Source organism: Paroedura picta, chromosome 6, assembly GCF_049243985.1.
Source record: "Paroedura picta isolate Pp20150507F chromosome 6, Ppicta_v3.0, whole genome shotgun sequence".
Classification (NCBI taxonomy): domain Eukaryota; kingdom Metazoa; phylum Chordata; class Lepidosauria; order Squamata; family Gekkonidae; genus Paroedura; species Paroedura picta.
Window position 1 is genome coordinate 116345593 of NC_135374.1, and position 11393 is coordinate 116356985.

Sequence of the window (11393 nt, forward strand, 5' to 3'; positions counted from 1 at the left end):
GGGCAGCGGGGTTGGGAAGAGGAAAAGATCTGGACTTAAGCCTCCAGTTTTGTCCCTCACTGCTTCCAAGTATCTGAGAGAATCGGCATATTCTATGTTTTCAAACTTTTTAAAAAGCTAATTGCAGACAAGTTTTGGGGGAAAGAGTTCAGAGATTATAAACTCATCCTGAAAGTCCAAACCTGTGCCTTGTCACAAAGGGAAGGTTTATTGGCTCCATGAGTGAATGGAAAATGATTTCACAAGATTGATTTGTCACAGGTCTGCACAGAGACGGGAGCTCAGGACACATCCAGCTCATAATCAATACATTAAATTGTCTGCTCTAGTAAAATCAGTTACAGCCAGGAGTGTACCAGTGTTTCTCAAAATTTGTGTCATAGCTGTCAAAAAGTTACCGCAGGGACATTTTATCCTCTTAAAATTTTCTACAGGCTTCTATAGATTTCCTCCCTAATGATTTTAGTATTGATATATGCCATATACAAATGAAATACAAAAAAGAAACATCACCTTTGCATGATATGAAACTTACAAAGTGACTTTAGGATAGTTAAAAGAGATTCCACCAAAAGGTCATTGAAGCCCTCCATTTCTGCCTGAATCACAACAATAGTACATGCAGTATGAATGTATTCACTCATGCTGCTAAGCACTCACAAAGAATTGTGTTGGATCACATCAGTGGTCTGTCCAAAGCAGTGGGTAGATATTTGCCCTGTTGGGCCAACAAACAGGACATAGTGTCCAAAGTTTCTTACTGGCGTTGCCCCCTAGCTCTGGAATCCAGTTATTTACCATTACCCTAAACAGTCAGGGACCAGTTTATCAGTAGGACCACCTTTCTCACTACACGCCCCCCCCCAAAGTGCATTGAGGTCATCAGACCCAAACCTGCTTAGGATCCCCATCCCGGAAGAGGCTAGGTTGTCCTCAACCATGTCCAGGGCCTTTTTAGTCTTGGCTCCAGACTGCTGGAATGCTCTGTTAAAAGAGATCAGGACTGTGCAGAACCTTAACCATTTCTGCAGGACCTGCAGGACAGAGTTGTTCTACCACAGGGGTAGTCAACCTGTGGTCCTTCAGATGTCCATGGACTACAATTCTCATGAGCCCCTGCCAGAGTTTTCTGGCAGGGGCTCATGGGAATTGTAGTCCATAAACATCTGGAGGACCACAGGTTGACAACCCCTGCCAGACAGAACAACAAAAAGTGCTGGCATTACTGCTGAAATAGAGGCAAGACCTGCCTCTCCCAGAAATATCTAAAATCCCCCCCCCCCCCAGTTCTGCTGAATGGGACAGATTTAATGTATATAGAGCAGGCTTTCTCAACCAGGGTTTTGCGAAACTCTGGGGTTTCCTGATGGCCTTGGAAGGGTTTCCTGAATGGGTAGGAGCTAATAATTTTAAATATATTTTAGGAATTGTTAAACATGTATCAAGTGATACAACCATATATAGTCATGTTGACCCACCCATCCCTCCCAAAATGGCCAGTGATAGGCCAGGACGGGGTGGGAAGTGGAGGGACTCCAGGTGGTGTATACAAAGTTATGGGTTTCTCAACTGTATGAGTGTTACATTTATCTCTGTGTTAATGTACCTGGGAGAGGGGGGGAGGGCTCTGAGGCAGCCATGTAGGTAAGCGGGTTTGTGCTAACTTTGTTGTTGTTGTTGTTGTTGTTGTTGTTGTTGTTGTTGTTGTTGTTGTTGTTGTTGTTAGGTGTGAAGTCATGTCCGACCCATCATGGACAATGACCCTCCAGGACTTCCGGTCCTCTACCATTCTCCGGAGTCCATTTAAGTTCGCACCTATGGCTTCAGTGACTCCAGCCAGCCTACAGGTTATCTAATTCAAACCTCTGCTCAATGTAGGATCTGCCTAAAGCCTCCAGGATAAGGAACTGTCCAGCTAATGCTTGAAGACCGTCAAAGAGGGGAAGCTCACCACCTCCTTGGGCAATCAATTCCACTGCTGAACTACTCAGTCTGTAAACATCCCCCACCCCAATAACTAGTTGATTGTTGTTGTTTTTAGGTGCGAAGTCGTATCTGACCCATAGCGACCCCATGGATCCTCCAGGCCTTCCTGTCCTCTACCATTCCCCGGAGTCCATTTAAGTTTGCACCTATGGCTTCAGTGACTCCATCCAGCCAACTCATTCTCTGTTATCCCCTTCTTCTTTTGCCCTCAATTGCTCCCAGCATTAGGCTCTTCTCCAGGGAGTCCTTCCTTCTCATGAGGTGAATAAAGTATCTGAGTTTCATCTTCAGGATCTGACCTTCTAAGGAACAGTCAGGGCTGATCTTCCCCAGGACTGACTGGTTTGTTCACCTTGCAGTCCAAGGGACTCACAAGAGTCTTCTCCAGCAGCAGAGTTCAAAAGCCTCAATTCTTTGACGCTTGGCCTTCCATGTCCGGTTCTCACTGTTGCTTCTTGAGTTTCATGCAGGTTTCTCAAGAGACAGATAAGATGCTCTGGTATTCCCATCTCTTTAAGAACTTGCCACAATTTGTTGTGCTCCACACAATCAAAGGCTTTAGCATAGTCAATGAAGCAGAAGTAGATGTTTTTCTGGAACTCCCTAGCTTTCTTCATGATCCAGCGTATGTTGCCAATTTGATCTCTAGTTCCTCATCTTTCAGTGAAGAGATTTCTTCTACCAAGAGTCTGCTTATTAGTGAAGTCAACTGCTACTGACAAGTTGGTTACCCCATACTTTGGTGAGCTACTGCTAGTTGGAATAGATTGGCGGCAGGGTACAGGCTACACCAGTTTGAGACCTGAGAGCAGTAATCCCAAACAGGGTGCTTATGATGCCATTTTACCTGCCTGCGTTTTTACTGGTGCTCACTTCTCCAAATGTTGCAATCAGCAAGTAATTTGGCAACATCAGCCCTGAAGGGCTGTTATTAAACTAATTTTTAATTTTTAATTTAATTTTTAATTTTTGCCTATGTGCTCACTGGTGGCATCAAATTATCAATGGTGAGTTTACAGTGGAAAAAAAAACCCAAGCACACACTCTGGGGATTCTTTTGTTTAAGTGGGCTCCTGCCCACTTTCTCTTTCTTCAAGAAGATAAGCTCTAAGTGCTTTGCAAAAGCAGGAGAAGGGACAATTAGGCTCTCTGATCTCTTCACCTGCTGATGTGTCAGATGTAGTCCTGCCTGCTGTCTAGCCATAGAGGCCTGCAATGTGTTGTTTTTGTAACCACTCTTTAAGCTTTTGTACTCTGCTTCGGTAGAGCCTCTTGTGGCGCAGAGTGGTAAGCGGCAGAAATGCTGTCTGAAGCAGCCAAACCAATGTAGAGAAGGTCTTGAGGATTGTAATGGAGGGAGAAATAGTTACTCTTCTGTACCCAATAGGGTTCGATCCCAGCAGCCGGCTCAAGGTTGACTCAGCCTTCCATCCTTCCGAGGTCGGTAAAATGAGTACCCAGTAAACGGTAATGACTGGGATCTGGCAAACCACCCCGTATTGAGTCTGCCATGAAAACGCTGGAAGGCATCACCCCAAGGGTCAGACATGACTTGGTGCTTGCACAGGGGATACCGTTACCTTTACCTTTACTCTGCTTCAGGAAGGAGACTGAAGCAGATGAATACGATACATATTTGTAAATAATATTTCCAGTAAAGGTTTCTCTCTTTTAAACCTCGAAGTGCTGTGAGTCTGGACCTGTGCCTCATCCACAAAGGTAACTAATAACTTCATACTTTCAAAACTGCTATGTTACTCTGCAGCTGTAATTTTTGGGAGGGACTCAGGACCAAGCAAAGTCCAAAGGTTCAAGCACCAAAGAATCCCTTATCCAAGCAAGGAGGTAATGCTGCCTTTCTACTGCCATATGAAAACAGGTGAGGCATCAGAAAATCAAAGGAGATATCACTTTTCTGTCTTCAGGAAACATCATCCTCTATTGCAAGATAACACTTGGCATGGAGCCTTCCAGCTTTTTATGGCTGGCCCAAGATCTCCTGTCAGCCATTGTGAGCTACGGGCCCTGCAGTAGCTGTCAGCGTTCTGCAGGGCATGTAAAACGGAGCTCTTCCGCCAGGTCTATGGTTGAGGCTAGGACTGGCGAGGAAGAACATTGCCCCCCCAACCTGTGGTCTGAAGGATATACTATTACCCTCCATCCCCTAACGCCCTATTTTGGGTAGGGGGAGAGTGGCATTTTCCACCATGTTGGGTATTTTTAAAAGGTTTTAGTGGGAGTTTTAATGGGGGATTTTAAGACTACTGTTACCCACCATGAGCCTATGGGGAGTGGCGGGAAATAAATTGATTCATAATAATCATAATAATCATAATAATCATAATAATCATAATAATCATAATAATCATAATAATCATAATAATCATAATAATCATAATTTTGTGGTGATGCACACGACTTGTCCTCAAACTTACAAGAGTCCCCATATATTCCATGAAGCTAGGGACTGCTGCCCTAGAGGGTGACAGTAAACCATTGATAGCAATATTGACATGCATGAAACAATAATGGAAAGAGCTAACAAAGATAACATGTTATCTCTCACTCAAAATACTGGAAGACAAAGGTACCCAAAGAAGCAGATTTAGAACAAGCAAAAATAAATACTTTTTTTTTTTTTTGCACAGCAAGTGATTAAAGTAATTTTCTGCCAGAAAACGTACTGGTCGTCAGAGACATAGACAGCTTTACGAAAGGATTAGACAGATTCATGGCGGAGAAGTCTAGCAGTGGCAGCTAGCTATGATGAATAAAGAGAGCCTCCATGTTCAGAGTACCAATGCCAGAAGGTAGCATCAGAGGAAGGCCTCAGCCTCTCTGCAATGTTGCTGGCCCTCAAGAGGAACCGGTTGGCCACTACGTGAGACCAGATGCAGGATTCGATAAGCTACTAGCCAGAGGCCACCAAATGGTGGCTCTCTAAGATGTCCATGGACTACAATTCCCATGAGCTGGCAGGGGCTCATGGAAATTGTAGTCCATGGACATCTGGAGAGCTACAGTTCAGCCACCCTTGCACTAGTCTGATCCTGCAGGGCTCTTCTTACTTTCCAGTCTGGTTTTTTACGTGGAAGTTTCACATGAATTAACTAGTTGGTGTGATACCTTATATATTACCTCTTTGTCTTTATATTCTAGGCTGCTTACAATTTTTAAAAGGCTTCCAATATCGTACCCGTGATGCGCAAGAAAGGGGGGAAAAGATTCCTAAAGGGGCAGATTAACGTTTGGTTTCCATTTAAAAAACGTATTGAGAGAAGTAAATTAGGGCAGTAACCGTGGTGTAAGAGGTGCTTTGTTTTTGTTCACGGTAAAAGAAAAAAAATTGCAAAAAGGAATGGAAGTGCATTGAAGCAGGAACTCCCGATATCCTTCCAATCCAGGGCTATGTAAGACTTGCCTTGTTAAATATTTCTAAGCAATTTTTAATTGACAACATATGTTGAACATCACATAGCAACGTGTGCAGAGCACTTTACATCTGTCATAGCCTCCTGAAGCTAATCCCTCTTTAATGTTCTTGCTTCTTTTGTATTGCCGCAGGCTTTGTTTCTGTTTACTGTCATCTGAAAAAGAAAAAGGGGGGAAAAAAACCAAGTTAGCTGTCAGCATGAACAGGCCTATACTACAAAGATTGTAATTCTATTAATCTTTTGATTGGCTATCGTTTCAGGAAGTCGTTTCCAAGGGCAGGAGACGTATTCAGGCAGAGCCAGTAAAAATTCTGACCTCTTTCAAGGTGAAATGAAATAATTGTACCTTTGGAAGGGAAATCTCATATATCATGGTGCTTTTCTCCTCCTCGTTTTGATTTTACACTTGCAGCGAGAAGGCGAAAGGTTATATCTAGTGTGAGACATTTTATTTATAAATATCTATAATTATAGCTAACTTTGACATCCAGGCTCCCATGCAGCTAAAAAGATTAGTGCCAGGGCTAGGTATGAAGGTAATAAATAGGTGAGAGGTTTCTTTCACACCATGAAAGTACAGCTGGCAAGGAACTGGTTTGTACTATTTTTAATCCTCTTCTAGGGATGTGGGCAGAGTGGGGGTCAGAGACTGTAAATGCCACACACTCAGTGGGAACCTCAGATAAGGAGAGGAGAGGCCTTCCTCAACACCCTTAGTCATCTCTTCCCAGCCCTTCATTCACCCTTTGCCTACTTGAGTGTACCTGGAGAGTCTTCTTTGGCTTGGGGCTTGCCTAATAAAGGGTTACCTGGGGCTGGATCCACTCCAGGTTCCTCCTGGAGAACTGAGAAACAGGTTCATCCTAGTTTGCCTGCCCTGGATGGTGTGCAGCTCTCTTCGGCTCACTCCGCCAGGAATCTAGGCATGATTCTGGACGCTTCCATCACAATGGAAGCCCAGATCACAAAGGAAGCATGGCTGGCATTCTACCATATCCGCCAAGCCAAGCTACTAGCGTCCTACCTGGCCCCGGAACACCTAGCCACAGTGATCCACGCGACAGTCATTTAATCAAGTTCAAGCTGAATATTTCTCTTGGGTAGTGAAAGTCATAATGCAAAATGCAACCTGGGCTTTGAATAGCCTCTGAAACTCTGTCTTTGTTACAGGCTGGCATTTGACCTTTCAGTTGCCTTGAATTGTGTGAGGGGACAGTCATCAGACCCCTCCCAAAAGAATATTCTTCTTTCTCATGCTTCTGGGCAGCTTTTATCTAGGAAGTCTGATTTGTTTCCTTTCATCACTAGACACCAGGTGCAGATGGCCTGGCTCATCTCAGTGTTGGTGGTAGTTTGATGAATGATTTCTTGACCGATAGCCAACACTTAGGATAGAAAATGTCTCATTTTAGCTTGTCTCATTGTCTAGCTAAGTTTCACGCTGTGTGTGTGTGTGTGTTTGTGTGTGTGTGTTCAAGACCCAGCAGATGGGAGCTTAGCCTGATATTTCTGTAAGCTTGATCGTTGCTTATTAAAATCTCCCTGCAAGCAGACCTAGATCTTATGTATCATTTTCTTGGGATTTCTTGAACCTGGAGCTCCTGGCAAAAGCCCTAAGCAGGCTTTTAACAGGTGACTATTGGAATAAGGCTGGTTCCGTAGTATTTGTTTTATTTACAGCTATATCCAGAGCACTGAGGAAAGCAAGGTGCATTCCTATAAGGAGTGGCTCAGGACGAGGCTATCTGAAGGGGATCAAGATCACAGCAAGGTTGGGGGCGGTTGGTGTACCTTTTCATCCATCAAAAAATCTCATTGTAGGGGCCCATGAGAAAGAGTCTTTTCAGTGACAACCCCACAATTATGGAATCACCTCCCCAGGGAGGTCTGCTCATTTTCTACATTCAGGAGGCAGGTGAAGACAGTTTTCTTCACAACAGCTCTTGAATAATTTAAATTTTATTTATTGCCAGTTCTGACTGAGATTTTGAATTGTGGGGTTTTACTGTTTTTCAAAATATAATAATTGTTTTATTTGCACAGTAATGCTCCTTTGAGTCCCTCAAGATAGAAAGGCTAATAAGTGCTTTCCATAAAAGAAACCGATAAAGAACAAACTCTACACATGGCCAGATATTTCCACCAACCCTCCAGCTTATCATACATAAAATGTCTCCTCACATGAGTGCACCTGTCTGCTCCTCCAAACCATGATCGGGGGCAGCATGTTCCACCTTCTCTTTCAGGGAACCATTTGCTGACAGTTGGCACCCTCTGAGGAAAGAGCAGCCAACAGTTTGGGGCCATTAATTTAACAAAGGCAGGTTCAGCCAGGCTGGGTAATATGATTAGAATGAGGAAGTTTCCTTAAGCCTTATAGGTTCTTTTTTAGTCAATGCAGCTTGAAGAGAAGCTTGGAGAGAAACAACAGGAGCTGACACCTACATTGTCTGACAATAGTCAAGGTAGTAAACAGACATGAAATGGGCAGTAGCTAGTGAGTACTGATGCATATAAGGGATGCACACATGCATCCAAAAAGGAAGCAGGATGGCCACACAGCAGGTGGTGTTTACCACTCGGAGTGGTAACTGGGGCTGGGGGCTTCACCATGCCCCAAGGGAGGTCACCTCCAGAGACAGAGGGAGGTAGAGAAAAGGTAAGGAGATGCTGACTGGGGGTGAAGGAAGAGCCAGTTGGTGAGAAGGCATCTTGCCTGCCTTGGCACCCCCTCCTCTACCCCCAGTCCCAGATCCAATGCCATCTCTTGCCTTCATCAATAGGAAGAAGTCAGTCCAGTTTTATCAACAGATCCCTTGAACTGCCTTTTTTCCTATTGATGGAATATCTCCCAGTCAGGGCCAATCACCTCTTGTTTTAAGAGGTGAGCCGTTGACCAGAACCGTACATGTTTTATTATATGGAAAGACAAGTGTAAATGGTAATAGGTAAAGAAAAAGCTGAACGTCAGCGCTCTAGAGGAACTATTGCTGAAGTAAGAAATCGGGCATGATTTGCTATAAAAATGATTACCTCATTGGGGAGCTCAGTTTATGTATCTATTTACAATCTACATGATCCACCTTCCTCCAAAATAGGAGCATTGTATATATGTAACTAGCGAGTGGTATTGTTTGTACACATACTTCATCATAAGAGACTTGTAATAATTGATGCCTCTAGCGGTTGTGGTTTTCTGTTTGTAGATAAAAGATTTAAGGGAGCGATCTTTAACATGTCTACTCAGAATTAAGTGCTATGTTATAAAGCAAGTCTTACTCCCAGGAAAGTGTGCTTCAGATTGGAGTCAGAGGCGGGAGGCAGACCTATCAAACAAAATGGGACTTACATCTAAGTAGATCATGTGAGGATTGTTCCCTGGGGTTTATTTGACAACATGCGCTGTATCCTGTTTTCTGCACTGTATTTTGACCCTGGTCAATTTCCCAAAGGCAACCACATGGACCAACTCAATACATTAATGTAATCCAAATACCTTTGTGACTATTAAGCTTCTTTGTGTGCCACCATGCTGATGAGGTATTACAAGGATTCAAGGCAAGAGAAGAGCAGAAGCCCTATGCAATTCCCTTCTCTGTATAGAACCCCACGTCATCTTTCGCTGTCATCCATCCAGGTAATAACTCTAGCAGACCCTGCCTAAGTTCCAAGATCTTTCTTTCCTTCAAGCTCCCTTGATGAATGATCTTGAGCAGTAAATAAGGAACTTTAATTTCTTTAAGGGAAATATGGGACAGAACCATATTATTGTGAAAAACAATTGAACCCAAAGGACTGATTTGCTTTTCTAGCAATGAATGATCATACTGCATATTTAGGATTCTGTGATACTGCTACTAATTTACTTTCTCCTTATATCTGTACTCTTATGGTCCCTATTCCATTGTCTGGGGAAGTGTGCATGCACCTTGAATAAATCTTTGTTGTTCTTAAAGGTGCCATTGGACTCAAATTTTAGTGTGCTAATTCAGACTAACACAACTATCCACTTGAATCTATAGTAGAGAGATGATCAGCTACTGCCAAGGTAATCCTTGGATCTCTATCCACCAACAAACGGAGGGCTATATTGTATCTTATTTCGGTCAAAGGTCAACCGAAGAGGCAGTTGCAGATCTGAGCGACATCCAGAACATGTCCCAACAATATGAGCTATCCAAAAATGGGGGCTCAAGACTGAGTCTGCCAGCATTGGAAACTCTCAGCATCACTGACACTTAAAAAAATATATGAAAAGATAGATTGCCTGTGTGCCCAAATTTCAAACAGCAATCCAATGAAGACTTGGGGGGAACCTTATATCATTACAAAATATCCCTACTCTGTTCCTGACTCATGCAGAATTGTGTTAGACATTGATTACATTAGAGGAAAAATAATTAATTGGAATAACAAATGGTTCCAAAATCTGGAAAGAGCAGAGCAAGTCATGGCAGCGGAAGTCTAAAGACATCTCTAGCACTGAAAACTCTATAAGGTCACCATGAGTCGTTCTGACGGTGGCAATTTAATGGCACTTTCTGCCACCAAGTCTCTTTAGTCCACTTGTACCCTTCTATTTTTAAGAATGAAAGGCAATACTCCGTTCACTTCATAGAAGCCTATGAGCAGTGTCAGGGCCGTAGCCCGGGCCCTTTTCCAGTTAATGAATTTTTTGTTCTGCAACTCTGAACCTGGGCTATCGAGAGAAAAGCAGGGAAACATTGTTCGGGATCATAATGGCTTTGAGTCTCACATCAGTTTCTTTAAGTAACCATGTGCTGCACTCATTGGGATGAAAACGTCCACCACAGTACTCATCCAAAAACATCCTCCATAAGGAAGAACGGAATCTGAATAACTTTGGAATTCCAGTTGCGACAATCAGAATTCCAGTTGGGAGAATTGGATTGTCATGTAAGATGTATGTGAAAACATCAAACCTTAAAACTCTGGGTATATTGTCTGTCTGTCTGTCTGTCTGTCTGTCTGTCTGTCTGTCTCTATCTATCTATCTATCTATCTATCTATCTATCTATCTATCTATCTATCTATCTATCTATCTATCTATCTATCTATCTATCTATTTTATTGATCAGATTTCTAATCTGCCTCTCCAAGCCAGCTAGTTTTCTAACAACAATTATTAAAATACAGTACAATATAACATCAAAAATAGAAGAGTTAGTTCTTATATGCTGCTTTTCTCTACCCGAAGCAATCTCAAAATGGCTTACGTTTGCCTCCATTTTCCTCTCCCCACAACAGACACCTTGTGAGGTGAGGGAGGCTGGGAGAGCTCTGATATTACTGAAGAAGAAGAAGGTTGGTTCTTATATGCCACTTTTCTCTACCTGAAGGAGTTTCAAAGCGGCTTACATTCGCCTTCCCTTCCCTCTCCCCAGAAGAGACACACTGTGAGGGAGGTGAGGCTGAGAGAACCCTGATATTACTATTCGGCCAAAACAGCTTGGCCACCACTGGGAAAGGGACTCAGAAACTGCCCTGGGAGGGAAGTTAATTTAGAGCAGAGGTTCTCAACCTTCTTAATGTCACGACCCTTTAATACGGATTCAATTGGGTAGCCGGGTTGGTCTGAAGTAGCACAATAAAATCAGAGTCCAGAAGCACCTTTATGACCAACAAAGATTTATTCAAAGTGTGAGCTTTCGAGGCGTTTGCACTCGAAAGCTCACACCATGAATAAATCTTTGTTGGTCTTAAAAAAGGTAAAGGTATCCCCTGTGCAAGCACCGGGCCATGTCTGACCCTTGGGGTGATGCCCTCTAGCGTTTTCATGGCAGACTCAATACGGGGTGGTTTGCCAGTGCCTTCCCCAGTCATTACCGTTTACCCCCCAGCAGCAAGCTGGGTACTCATTTTACCGACCTCGGAAGGATGGAAGGTTGTTGGTCTTAAAGGTGCCCTTTAATACAGTTCCTTATGCTGTGGTGACCCCCAACCATAAAGTGC

The 11393-nt window shown here is 43.3% G+C and overlaps 1 long non-coding RNA gene across 1 annotated transcript; it reads right to left on the bottom strand.

The window, feature by feature from the left end:
* Positions 1-5416: 5416 nt before the first annotated feature.
* LOC143840792 (uncharacterized) lies at positions 5417-6359 on the bottom strand. Its single transcript, XR_013232418.1, has 2 exons — positions 6230-6359; positions 5417-5573 (listed from the first exon to the last, which is right to left on the bottom strand). It is a non-coding gene; the product is annotated as an uncharacterized LOC143840792 (long non-coding RNA).
* Between the last annotated feature and the right edge of the window lie 5034 nt (positions 6360-11393).